General features: G+C 39.3%; 1 protein-coding gene across 1 annotated transcript in view; it reads right to left on the bottom strand.

Moving 5' to 3' along the window:
- The window catches only part of LOC132815447 (RNA-binding Raly-like protein), a 495,989-nt gene that overhangs the window by 439,205 nt on the left and 43,037 nt on the right, over positions 1 to 13,747 (bottom strand). The gene's annotated exons all lie outside the window — the stretch shown is intronic.

Raw genomic sequence — 13,747 nt, 5'->3', positions numbered from 1 at the left:
TCCAGGTTAGTTACCCTTCTTGCAATTGTACAGTGTTTGGTAGTTTCCAAAAAAATGCATAAACACACTAGAGGCTACAGTAAGTGATGTGGCATGTGCCAATGAACTTTGACAACGATTTTGCACAAATCTCTTGCTTCCAGACTGGAGTACTGTCATGTGCATCACATTTCCGATATAACAAGATATGAGCAGATGTGAGGAAAAACTGGACATTCCCCTCGAAGTGAGAGGAGCTGGAAGGAGAGAAAGATCTCAATAGGAGGTCACATTCACGCACTCACTCAACTTGTCCAAATCACAGGGAAGCATCTCTACACTCAGCTCACACCTCACCCTATTATACCATTTAAAAGGCATCTGGATGGGTATATGAATAGGAAAGGTTTAGAGGGATATGGGCCAAGTGCTGGCATTGGTACTAGTATATCTGGTTGCATGAACAAATTGGACTGAGGGTCTGTTTCTGTGCTGTACACCTCTAAGTCTGGATGAATCTACAACTTAGTTTCAATTGCAAATTTGAAGATATTGCATCTAAATCATTAATATGGATTGTGAATAGTTGGGGTCCAAGCACTGATCCCCATAGTACCCTAATAGTCACTTTCTGCCATTCAGAAAAAAAGCTCTTTGTTCCCGTTCTTCGTTCTTTGCTGCTAACTACTTTTCTATCCATCTCCCTCCCTCCAATTCCAAATGCTTTAATAGATATAGATTAATCATACGTCATGACTCCTGCACCCATTTCTAGGGATTAACCAGATTTGTGGCCTTAATATCAGCCTGGAAACAAAGAGCCTTTACTTCCATGGAAGTAAGAAGTCTACATATGGGATATAATGTCAAATAATACTTTTGAATTGGCAGGAATGAGGAAAATATTACTTGAGAGAAGCCCAGTGTTGGACTCAGCTAATACACACAGGAAACCTTCTGAAGGCATATTTAGAAGTTAAGTAAGCACAAAATCTTTCATTCATACTTGAGGACAGTTAAATAAATTATCCCGAAATAGCTGACACACCATAGGTACTTGCAAACTCAGAGAGTTGATATATTATTTTATTCATGAAATAGGACAAGTCATTTGAACCTAGTAGGTTTGTAAATGTTTGGGAATGTTGCTTTTGAATCTGCACAGTGTTTGTTAAGCTTTCCATTGGCACTCTACCATTATTTTCGTAAAGTTTTAATTTTAGCTGTCAGTTGCAAGGGAAAAGAAATCTTGCTTTATTCATGACATTTTGAAGCACTTTTTAAGAATTGGTTAAAGTTTATTGTTCATTCCTAACCCGAAGAAGGTGGTGATGAGCTTTTTTTCTTGAACTGTTGCAGCCCTTGGGGTGTAGGGACACCCATGGTGCTATTATGAAGGGAACACCAAGTTTTGACCCAGTGAGGAATATAGCTATAATTCCAAATCAGAATGGTGTGTGACATAGAAGGGTACCTGTAAGTGCTGCTATCTCTATGAATTCACTGTCCTTGTACTTCTAGGTAGAAGTAGTTGTGGTGTGAAATGTGTTATCCAAGGATTTGTGATGAGCTGCTGCAGTGCATCTTGAAGACCGAACACACTGCTGCCACTATACATTTAGTGACGTGAGCGAATGTTGAACTTGGTTGTTGGGGTGCCAATCAATTATTCGGAATTGTTTTTCTGGATTATGTTTAGCTTCTTGAATGTTGTTGTACCTGTAAACGTCTAGGCAAGTGGAGAGTGTTCCATTGCATTCAGGTTTTTATCTTGGAGATAGTGGCTGGACATTGGGAAATCAGAAATTTGGTTACTCGCTGTAGAACTTCTAGCCTCTGGTCTGCCACATATTGTCACCACATATTTATATGGCTGATCTAGTTTAGATATGATCCCTATTATGTGAATACTGGACCAGTTGAATCTTTGTTATGATAATCTCTGAAAATATATAATGTGAGAAAGACCAAGGAGATGACAATAAGTGGCAGATTTCCAGAGGTGATTTGAAATTCTTCATTAGTCAAACTTGAATTAAGCAAATATAAGCAATAATAACTAATAGGTATACTGAACTGGTAAGATGATATTAACGATCATCTACATTATTTCTAGCATTCTAAATCTAATATTCAGAAAATAATATGAGGAAATTATGAGATAAAAAAGGCAATCTGTGATCAAATACACCAACGACTGCACTTCAAATTGACGAAGCAGTCAAGACAGATCCTACCCAAACAGTAGTGTCATTGTGGGCCACCAAATCTCATTAGCCTTTCACCTCTTTTCAAAGAGTTCTAATTCATCACTTTTGGACCTCTAACTCTGGAATGTCCTTGAACCCTCTCTGACTCCAAGTTGACTCAAAAACTGGTTATAACTTTGTAGAAAAATCTCTTCCAGGAGACAGTGAGGACTGCAGATGCTGGAGATCAGAGTAGAGAGTGTGGGAATGGAAAAGCACAGCAGGTCAGGCAGTGTCCAAGAAGCAGGAGAATCAACGTTTCAGGCAAAATCCCTTCATCAGGAATGATTCATGATGAGGGGCTTTTGCCCGAAACATCAATTCTCCTGCTCCTTGGATGCTGCCTGACATGTTGCCTGACATTTTTCAGTACCACAGTCTTGACGTCCAATCTCTTCCCCCAAGACAGGTATGAAAAAAACAGGTTTTAATTCCAGGAATCCACAAAGCTTGCAGCAATGCCAATCCTGATTGGCTTTGGGCTACATGAGCTTAAGACAATCAATAAAGCCTAAATGTCAGGTTAGCAAAAACTCGGCACGTCATGGAGATGGTTCAGCTTAAGAAAATGCTCTAGTTCCAATTTATCGAGGTTTATGTTTCCTGGGTGAACTTATTTGCAATTTATCGTGGTGTATGTTTCCTGGACGGACTTATTTGCAACTAATTAAGGCTCAGGAGACATCCCAGTGAGTGGTGGCTCTGTGCCATGGAAAAAGGTTAAGGCTAAAAAGAAGCCTTGGGAATCATTGATAGTTAATGCAGCTTTTTATTTATTCATTCTTCGGATGTCGGATTAGCTAGCTGTTCATTGTCCTTCCCTAATTGCTCCTGAGAAGATGTTAGTAAGCTACTTTCCTGAACTGCTGTAGTCCGTGGGGCATAGGTTCATTCACAGTGCTATCAGGAAGTAAGTTCCAGGATTTTGACATAACAACTTTGAAGGAATTGCTGATATAATTTTAGCTTTTTTGTAGGCAGCTCCAAGCTTCTGCAGAATTTCTCTGAGCTCCAGTATTTTCAGCCTTTTGCCAACCAGTACAGCTGTGGACTTTTTCTCCCTATTTTCAGACTCCAACATCATCACCCCCTGGGAATGGTGTCCCAGTGCCTGACACTTTGGAATATCAACATCTGTAAATTCCTCCACAAGCTACTCATCATCCTGACTGGAGACTATGTCACTCTTCCTTCAAAGGTGTTGCTCCTGCATCCTTCAGCTCAAAATACTTTTGGCCGCTGAATTGCTGAAAGCATGAGTTGATAATGGTGTGGCAGATGAGACAACCATCCTGGATATGACTGAACAGGGAAATTGAGAATGCATCTCTTTACCAGTTAAATGGAAAGATAGAGGATTGTCCAGTGGGAGGATTAAGAATTAAACAGTGGAAAGACTGAGATGAGTGTGTAAATCAGAACGGTGACTTCAGTTCTAAATCAGCTATAGAAAGCTAAATAAAGAGGACAAAAAGTGTAAAAAATATTTACAAGTCCTAACAACAACAAATTCCTGCAGGAATGAAATGTTACACTTAAATTAGATGATTTCCAGTGCCAGAAAGGTTGATTGATTTTGAAAGTAATTGTCATGTACCACTTACAAAATGTACTGGAGAAACTTGTCAAATGTCCTTCAGCATCATGTTCCAACTTGCAACTGCTAGCACATAGAAGGACAAAAACAGCAAATGCAGATAAACACATCCGTCTCATAGCTACACCTTATCCTGACCTAGAATTGTCCCATTGTTCGCTGTGACTAGGTCAAAATCTTGGAAATTCCTTTCTAACAGCAATGTGGTGTATCTAAAACAGAAAAGTTCTTGAAGGTTGTTCACCACTATTTCTCAAGTGCAGTTATGGATGGGCAACAAATGCTGGCCTCGCCAGTGACACCTACATTCTGTGAAAGAATAAGTAGGAAAAAATTAAAAGTACTTATGCCTCCAATGACAAGATATAAATTTATGTGATTAGTGTTTATTGTATAAATACAGCAAAACTTAGTTGCAAAATTATGAGAATGACAGCAGAGCAGGAAGGAAGTTTTGAATATTGGTATGCCATTGTGCATTTTCTTCTTGCTTAAAGTTACAGTACTGCTTACACACAATTGTCATTCACCTCAGTATTATTGTGACAGCAAACTCTGGTCCACTGTCATGTAAACTCATCAAGTTTTACACAGTGTGATTTGAAACTGGAACTCATTGACATAATAATATTTAGTTGTGTTATGGTTTTTAGTTTTAATTACTTACTTCAGTTCCTGCTCACACACTGATAACCCAGCAAAGTGACACATTGTATTATGTTTAGCATGAAATAGAATTGCAATGGTAATCCAACAATGGTTGGCACAATATTTTGTCATAATCTGTGAATACCAAAAATTACATCATCTATTGGTATCAAAAATCTCATTTCATTGTATGAAGATTCATTAATATCTGAAAAGTCTTCTGCATGTGACTGTGGAGCTGAATAAATTATGTTAGAACAAGTGGATATTTTTCTATTACATTCATTTTGATAACATACATTTAGGACTGCTGAGCTCCTACATCAATACTGCCAACTATGAACAAAAGTCACAAAACATGCCATTTTGGCTCAGTGTTTAGCACTGCTATCTCAGAGTGCCAAGGACCCAGGTTTAATTCTATCCTTGGGTGATTGTCTTCATGGAGATTGGACATTCTCCCTGTGTCTGTGTGGGTTTCTGCCCTTAGTTTCATTGAGTCAAAGTCCTGGAATTGCCTCCTCCATGGGCTCTGGGGGTCTAACCAGAGAACACAGACTGCAGTGGCTCAAGAAGGAAATTCATCACCTTCTCAAAGGTAATTAGAGATGGGCAAGAACTGCTGGCCAGCCAGCGATGCCTATGTCATACAAAGTGAACTTAAAAAGATATCGCAGGATAATAGTTATATTTCCTTTATTTAATAAATATGCAAATGAAAAAGCTGAAGCTTTGTCTTACAACACAGTTGTATTTCAGCCTATTTCCTGATTGTTTTTCTTGAAGTCTAATGAAATTGTGAATAAAATGGATAAATGAATCTTTACCCAATCTTCGTTCTTTGTTTGGTAGCAATCAAAGTTCTACAGAAAATACCTATTTAAAAACTTTCTAAAATTAATATACTGTCAAGACACAGCATTGGATTATTGTTAATTCTTTGGTTATAGCAACAGGGGAACTATTGAGGTTTGTGGGATGTTAATTATTGCTGTCTATTCTCTTTTCCTCTAATTTTAATTTAGCTTCAGTGTAGTGTTGATCTATTGACTTAAAATATTACCTCTGCCTCTCTCTGTCTGACCTGTTGTGTACTTGCAGCTTTTTCTGTTTTGATTGAAATGTCAGAAGGTCCTATTCCAGGTAAGAGAGAATTACAGGGAGAGAATTACTGGCATTTCTAACATTGAACCTGCAGAGGTTAATGATATGTTTTACAAAGTCATTAAATGGCACCGTTGGAGGTTATTTGACTCATTGGCCAGCTCTCTGGAGCATTCCAGTCTGTCCCACTCTCCCTGCTCCATTCCCTGTAGGCTAGCAAGTTTATTTCCTTGAAGTGAGCTGGACCATCATATACATGCAGTAACTACATGTGCAGATCAGAGGCCAGAAATGTTGTAGTGAGTAACTCACTCCTGGCTCCTCAAAGTCTGTCCACTAAGGATCCATTCCAGCATCATCAGTACGATCTGCAAGATGCACTGTAGTAACAGCATCTCCCAAATCCATGGCTATTACCATATAGAAGTGCAAGGGCAGTAGAATCCTCCATCTACAAGTTCCCATTCTAGCAACTACTATCCTGACTTGTACATATTCATTGTTCCTTCAATATTGCTGGGTCAAAGTCCTGGAATTCTGTCCCTAATAGCATTGTGGGTCTACCTACAGCTGATGGGACGGGTAGCAGTTCAGGAAGGCAGCTCACCACCACTTTCTCAACGGCAACCATTGACGGGCAATAAATACTGTCTCAGCCAGTGATGGCCATGTTCCATGAATTAATTTTAAGAAGTGCAAATCAATTTTGTTTTTAAATTTATTTTGTGGTAGGCTATTCAAGCTTATCATTTGGAAAGTTAGAGACAGATCCATACTTTAAACTGACCACTCCAGTTACCTTTGAATTTCTTATCTGTATCAATTCAGAAAAATGACTTAGACTCATGGAGTCATAGAGATGTACATCATAGAAACAGACCTTTTGGTCCAACTCATCCATGCCAACCAGACATCCTAATCTAGTCCCATTTACCAGCACTTGGCCCATATCCTTCTAAACTTTTCCTATTTATATACCCATCCAGATGCTTTTGACTGTTGCAATTGTGCCAGCTTCCACCACTTCCTCTGGCAGCTCATTCCATACACGCACCATCATCTATTTGAAAAAGCTGTCCCTTAAGTCCCTTTTATATCTTTTCCCTCTCACCCTAAACATATGCCCTCTAGTTCTGGACTCCCCACCCCAGGGAAAAGATCTTGTCTAATTATCCTATCCATGCCTGTCATGATTTTATAAACCTCTATGGTGTCACCATCTCAGCCTTCAATGTTCCAGGGAAAACGACCCCAGCCTATCCAGCCTTTCTGTAGAGCTCAAATCCTTCAACACTTGCAACATCCTTCTAAATCTTTTCTGAACCCTTTCAGATTTCACAACATCCTTTATATAGGTAGGAGACCAGAGTTGCATGCAATATTCCAAAAGTGGCCTAACCAATGTCCTATACAGCCACAGCATGACCTCTCAACTCCTATACTCAATGGTCTAATCAATAAAGCGTGCTAAACACCTTCTTCACTATCTTATCTACCTGCGACTCTACTTTCAAGGAACTATGAATCTGCACTTCAAGATCTCATTGTTCAGCAACACTCACCAGGACCTTACCATTAAATGTCGAAGTTCTGCTCCGATTTGCTTTTCCAAAATGCAACATCTCACATTTACCTAAATTAAACTCCATCTGCCACTCCTTAGCCCAATAGTCCATCAGATCAAGACCCCTCTTATAGACATTATCTTGTAGACATTATCTGTATTTATGACTTACTGACGTCTACCAGTTATTCTATTTCAGGGACAAGCTAATTTATTATCTTAGTCTTTGCTTTTAGTTTCTCAAGGGTGCAGAATGAAAACAAAAATGATGCTGAACACATAAATTTTAGCTAATAACTGATGAATTTGGGATTAATGTTGGCAGTTAGCAGTGCAGTGTGCCCAGACTGATTATTGTGAGTGTTAGTCAATAAGTTTGACTCACTTGCACAGAAAATCACTCATTGTTTGTCCCTTCCAGTCTACAATTTAGTCACTGACAATTAAATAGGAGTGATTCAAGTTTATGTGACAATGTTACTGGCCTAATTTACAGCTCTAAAATAGGGCCCTATCAGGTTCAAGGGAATACTCTCTCTGTCCGTTCAGATGAACATGTTAAAATAAAAGTACGTTAACAGGGTGAGATGTGAGTGAGCAAGTTTCCTGGGGGATTTTAAGTCCCTCAGCATTTGAATAATTAAAGGTGGAGGTGCAACGTGAAGGTCCAGAGATTCTTTTGTGCAAAAATGTGACACATTTGTTCAGAATGCAGAAAGTTCTGAGGGAAGCCAATGGGACTTTAAAGAATGAATCTGAAAAAAATCTACAGATCAAATTATACAATTTATACAACTTTATACAAGTTGACTACAAGTAAGACGTCAACTGCACCTATGATCACAGAAAATCCAAGTGAGATTGAAGAAATGGAACAGCTGAAAGACAGGTTTCATGCAGTTCTCCCATCATGTACGGTAACCAGAGTACTGGCTAAATGAATTCCATTTCCTGGGATCTTGTAAGACTGGTTAAAAAGTATAAGGAAATCTGTGGAGGCATGCTGCATGTTGTATGTTCATTAGGCATGATGTAAACTAGAGAGATCATTATCTAGCTAACTTTTTTATTTATTGGAGCCTAGAAAAAAAAACAAACTCAGGTGGATACAGAGGTTTAATATATGCTCCAAAATCACTTGACTGAAGCAAGACCAAACAGTTGGTGAAACATTAGCGACATGATAGTACATGTGCTGCTGTATGCTGTAGTTCCTTTTATATATTTTTAAGTGTGAACCCTGGCAGAACCACTGTGGTGTAAGCAGTGCTACAATGGCAGCTGCAATAAAGTGTCAGATATATGTTGCATATGAGCCATCTGATGGAGATGCCTGGCACTTAATGTTCTGTATTACAATGCTCTACATATACAATATTACAATGCTAGTTCACATTCACTGGGCACAAAGTATGGAGTAGACAGTGGTACATATCCTGGCAGGGTGATGCATCATTCATCTTCTTGTGGCACTGGAGCCAGGTTCAATTCGGGTGCCCATGGGTGCTGACTTCCACAACTATCTCTGTCAGGTTGCCTTCATCATTCAGAATTACTGCCTGTGACATTCAGTGTTTCACTTGCACAAGAAAACAGCTTAGAAAAATGCAATTGTGTGAGAAAACCTGACTTGCCCTTGGGTGTAAATACCTCATATTTTTCAGCCCAATTCCACACTCAGTTTCAAAACAACAAGATTCTGTCCAACATAGTTATACCATCAAATAAGAACCATACATTGCCTAAGTGTTTGCATTTATTAGATAATATAAGAAAATTTTGCTAAAACTATACATGGTGCTTGGCAGACCACACTTGCGCTCTTTATTGAAGGAAAGATATACCAGCTTTTGAGGCAGACCACAGGAAGTTTACTTGGATGATCCTGGGGATGGAGGGACTGTCTATGACTGTCTTTTGTCATGTTGCAGCTATACAGGACATTGGTTAGGTGGCATTTGGAATACTGCGTTTAGGTCTGATTTCCCTGCTATAGGATAGATGTTGTTAAACTTGAAAGGCTTCAGAAAATACGTACAAGTAAGATTGCCGGGCTTAGAGGGTTTGAGCTATAGGGAGAGGCTGAATAGGCTGGGGCTATTCTCCTTGGAGCGTTGGAGGCTAAAGTTGACCTTATAGGGGTTTATAAAATTATGAGGGGTACAGATAGAGTGAATATCAAGGTCTTTTCCCAGGGTAGGGGGGTCCAAAACCTGAGGGAATAGTTTTAAGAGGAGAGGGCAAAGATTTAAAAGGGACCTAAGGGGTATCTTTTTCATGCAGAGGATGGTGTGTGTATGGAATAAACTGCCGAAGGAAGTGGTGGAGGCTGGTACAGTTACAGCATTTAAAAGGCATCTGGATGGGTATATGAATAGGAAGGGTTTAGAGGGACCTGACAGCAAATGGGACTCATTTAATTTAGGATAATTGTCAGTATGGATAAGTTGGACCGAGGAGTGTGTTTCCCTGCTGTACAACTTTCTGACTCTACACGGAGAATGCAATGGAATTTAGAAAAATGAAATAGAAAGATTCTTCAGGGATTTGACACGTTAGATGTGGATATTTCATTTCCTTTTGTGGAAGAATCTAGGACAAAAGGGTTTAAACCCCAATCACTCATTTAAGACAGGGAGTGAGGAGAAATTTCTTCCCTCAGAAGAATCTGTGGAATTTTTATCACAGAGGATTGTGGAGGCTAGCTCATTAAGTATATTCAAGCCTGAAATAGATATATTTTTAATCAGCAGAGCATCAAGTGTTACAGGGAAAAGGCAGGAATGTGGAGTTAAAGGTTGTCAGATCAGCCATGATATTACTGAATACAAAACAGACTCAACGGGCTGAATGGCGTACTTCTACTTTTCCACATACAGATCCTTAATCCAAAGTGACTTTTATTTGGAGAAACTGACTGGGGGAAAAGAAACATTTAAAGTAACTTCTCCCACTGGATTCATGCATTTGGCTAGATTTTAAAAACTATAGGCCAGTTAGTCATCTGAATATCTTTTTCAATGCATGGCACACCAATAAGGAATACATTTTTAAATTAGCCCCTGCGGAGCCTCATGCCAAAGGCTTGAATAAAGGCTGCACAAAATGTTCCAACTATTCACCTGCATCTATTGCTCAAATCCCACACTATGCGCTAATGACAGGTGATAGCTCATTTACAAACTCTGGCATGGATGTCTGTATTTTACATTTGTGATAAAGACTGTGGTCTGTATTTCTGTTTTATCTTTATTTTGCAAACACTTAATTGAGATGAGCAAACTTCTGCTGTCCTTGTCAGGCAATTCTCACTGACTGATTCTCTCAGGTGTTTAAGTCACAATGGTTTATACTGACCATGAATACATTGAAGTGCGCTTATTTATGTACAGCTATTTGCTGGTTTTCTTGTAGCCTCTGAGTTTGAACTGACAACGCTATGCTGTTAGACCATATAATATAGGAGCAGAACTAGGCCATTTGGTGCCAGTAAAAAGGTACAGGAGAGGAAGGAGCGATTAACAGGATTTTATTTCATATAGGGTCCCACTGTATGCAAAATATCTAATTGATCATAAATTGAATTGTATCTTGCCAACATGTGCTCTGATATTATGGCTGTAAAATTGAAATACGTGCTTTTGAATCATGAGGCAACCAGAAGGTTAAAATGCCCTTGGAACTGCTCGTACCCCTTTACTGTAACTTAGCAAAAGAAGTTTGGACCATTGAGTCTGCTCCATCATTCAAACATAGCTGATGTGTTGCTCAACTCCATTCACTTGCCTTCTCTCTTTTAACTCTTGATCCCCTTACTAATCAAGAAGCTATCTCTCGCTGTTGTAAATACACTTTACAGTCTTCTGTGACAATGATTTCTAGAGATTCACCACTTTCTGGCTAAAGAAATTCCTCATCACCTCAGTTCTAAACAGTCGTCCCTTCACTCTGAGGCTGTGCCCTTGCGTCCTAGTCTCTTTGACTAGTGGAAACATCTCCTCGCCCACTCTATCCAGGCCTCTCAATATTATATAAAAACTGAAAGAACTGTGGATGCTGCAAATCAGAAACAAAAATAAAAATTGCTGGAAAAGTTCAGCAGGTCTGGTCTGGCAGCATCTGTGGAAAGAAACCAGAGTTAATGTTTTGGGTCCAGTGACCCTTCTTCAGAACTTCTGAGGAAGGGTCACTCAACCTGAATTGTTAACTCTTGATTTCTCTTCATAGACGCTGCCAGACCTACTGAGCTTTTTCAGCAATTTCTACTTTTATTTCTCTCTGTGTTGAGTACGTTTCAAACAGACCCCCATTCGTTCTTCTAAATCAAGTACAGACCCAGAGTTGTAATCGCTCCTCATATGACAAACCCTTCATCCCGAGGATCGTTCTAATAAATCTCCTCCAATCCCAGCATCTCATTTTTCAGTTGTGGGGCCCAGAATTGCTCAAATGTGGTCCAAACAGAACTTTATACAATGTCAGAAGTACACCTCTGCTCTTAATTCCAACCCACTTGAAATGAATGCTTGCATTTCCCTTCATAACTGCCAACTAAAGCGGCATGTTAACCTTCAGAGAATCCTGAACTATGACTCCGAAGTCCTTTTGTGTCTCAGATTTCTGAAGTCTTTCACTGTTTAGAAAATATTCTATGCCTTTAGATGTCCTACAACACAGAAGGTTCGTGGCAGTTGTTGAAGCAACATAGAGATCTGATACATTGTTGATAGGGATATATTACCTTTGCCCTGTTCTTCAAATACTTTAATTTATAAAAGATTTCTTTTTAACCACACTGCCAAAGATAGGAAAGTTATTTATTTCACTTGGCATTGAACAGGAGCAAGAATCCTTTCTTGCTACTTCAGCTGATAATCAAAGGATTGGACCGTACTCACTTGGGCCCATAATACGTGCACGTTTGTGATTTCAGTTAAGACTAAACCTGATGATACTGTCAGAGCCTCTGGTGTAAATTCACATCAGTGTGTGAACAACAATATTTCCTGACTAAAGACAGGGGAATCATCCAAGAACATGGCACCGGCAATGGATTTCTTAGTAATTAAACTCAGAATTCTGAGTATAGCTCCATTAGGGAGAGATAGTAGTGGTGTGGCAGTGGGCTGGACTTTCATTCAGTCTTGGACACTTTGTGAAGGTGTAAAAATGGCACCTGGGACCCAATTCTGGGAATCTTGCTCCACTCACAATGCTCCTAATCTTCAGCATACAAAGGGTGGGTACTTGGATCAAGAATCTGCAACTTTCAAGTAATTGGGTCAGCTTTTGAATGGCTAACAGTTCATAGCCTTTCAGAGGTTTGAATGAGGGAATCTCTTGAAAGATCAGGTTAAAACGTGTTATTCATTCTTCCCCTGTCATGAAAGACCCCTGATTCCCTAAATTCCTTCAATACCAAGTTATGTCTCTCCACTCATCAATCATAACCTCTCACATCCTCCACGTTAAGCTATGCCCTTCCCCCACAGATTTTCATAGTCTCTATGCCAAGCTATGGCACTTCTGTGCCCATTCTACTATTATTTTGCTGAAACAGAATCATTTATTCCTATAGCAAGAATAGAAAGTGTAAACATGTTTTTTTTAAGAAAAGTTATGTATGCATAATTTTCAACTTTTTAAAGACAATCATTTTCATGATAGCTCTATGTGTCAGTCATTTAAAGCCAAAACTACAAGATGTGTCAACTCTTTGTCCTGTGTAAATAAATGCTGTGTAATGGACAGATAGATCTCAGAGCAAGACTTACCAATCAAGCAATATTTGTCTGGGGCACATCTGTTTCAACAATTTAATGGATACCTGGGTTTTTTTGCCAAGAATGCATAATAGCTCTGGGTACATGGTCAGCTATTCCTGCAAAATAGGATGACTCCAACATTCTGAGTAGATGTTAACCAACATTTTCCAGGTTGGGGAGAGGGTCTTGAGGTTCACGAGTACCCTTTGTGGGAGATGAGAAATGTCATCAGCATTCATCAATAAGGCTTCCATACTATAAATGAGGATCTCAACTAAATTTAATAGCTGCTGTACAAAATTCGCAGAATTGGGGAAACACTGAACCAACAGGCAGGAGGGAAATGCAGCTCCAGAAGATAAATTACTCTTCCAATGCCCGTTGAGGATCATGAACAGAGTGAGTGTAACCTCTCTTTTCTCTTGAAATAGTTGCAGGTAGTGCTTGTGCAGCCAAATATTGACTGTCACTGTGTGCCACTATTACATCTGACCTCTTCCTTCTAAAACACCATTTTCTAATCCCTAATTCTTTCCTGATGGCCTGTCTCTTCTTTCCTACCCTCTCAAGCACTGATTTCCAGTTTTTTCCCCCTTTCACAATTTTAAGACAATGCCAATTATCTTTAGCAATGGCCTTTTCCTGCTGCTATTGTTACAGCTCTCCCGTGGTGAATAGCTATGGCTCATGACAGCAAATGGCTGTTTGAATTAGCTACTGGATATCTACTAGATAGGGCATGAACCTAGTAACGTAGGAATTTCAAGACAGGAAGAACAAAGATTAAGAGTGAAAAAAATATTATTTTCATGGAAAGGATTGATCAGAATTCAGATGGGGG

Source organism: Hemiscyllium ocellatum, chromosome 4, assembly GCF_020745735.1.
Source record: "Hemiscyllium ocellatum isolate sHemOce1 chromosome 4, sHemOce1.pat.X.cur, whole genome shotgun sequence".
Lineage (NCBI taxonomy): Eukaryota > Metazoa > Chordata > Chondrichthyes > Orectolobiformes > Hemiscylliidae > Hemiscyllium > Hemiscyllium ocellatum.
The sequence above is the reverse complement of the archived record's forward strand: the minus strand, read 5'-3'. Positions and strand labels throughout refer to the sequence as shown.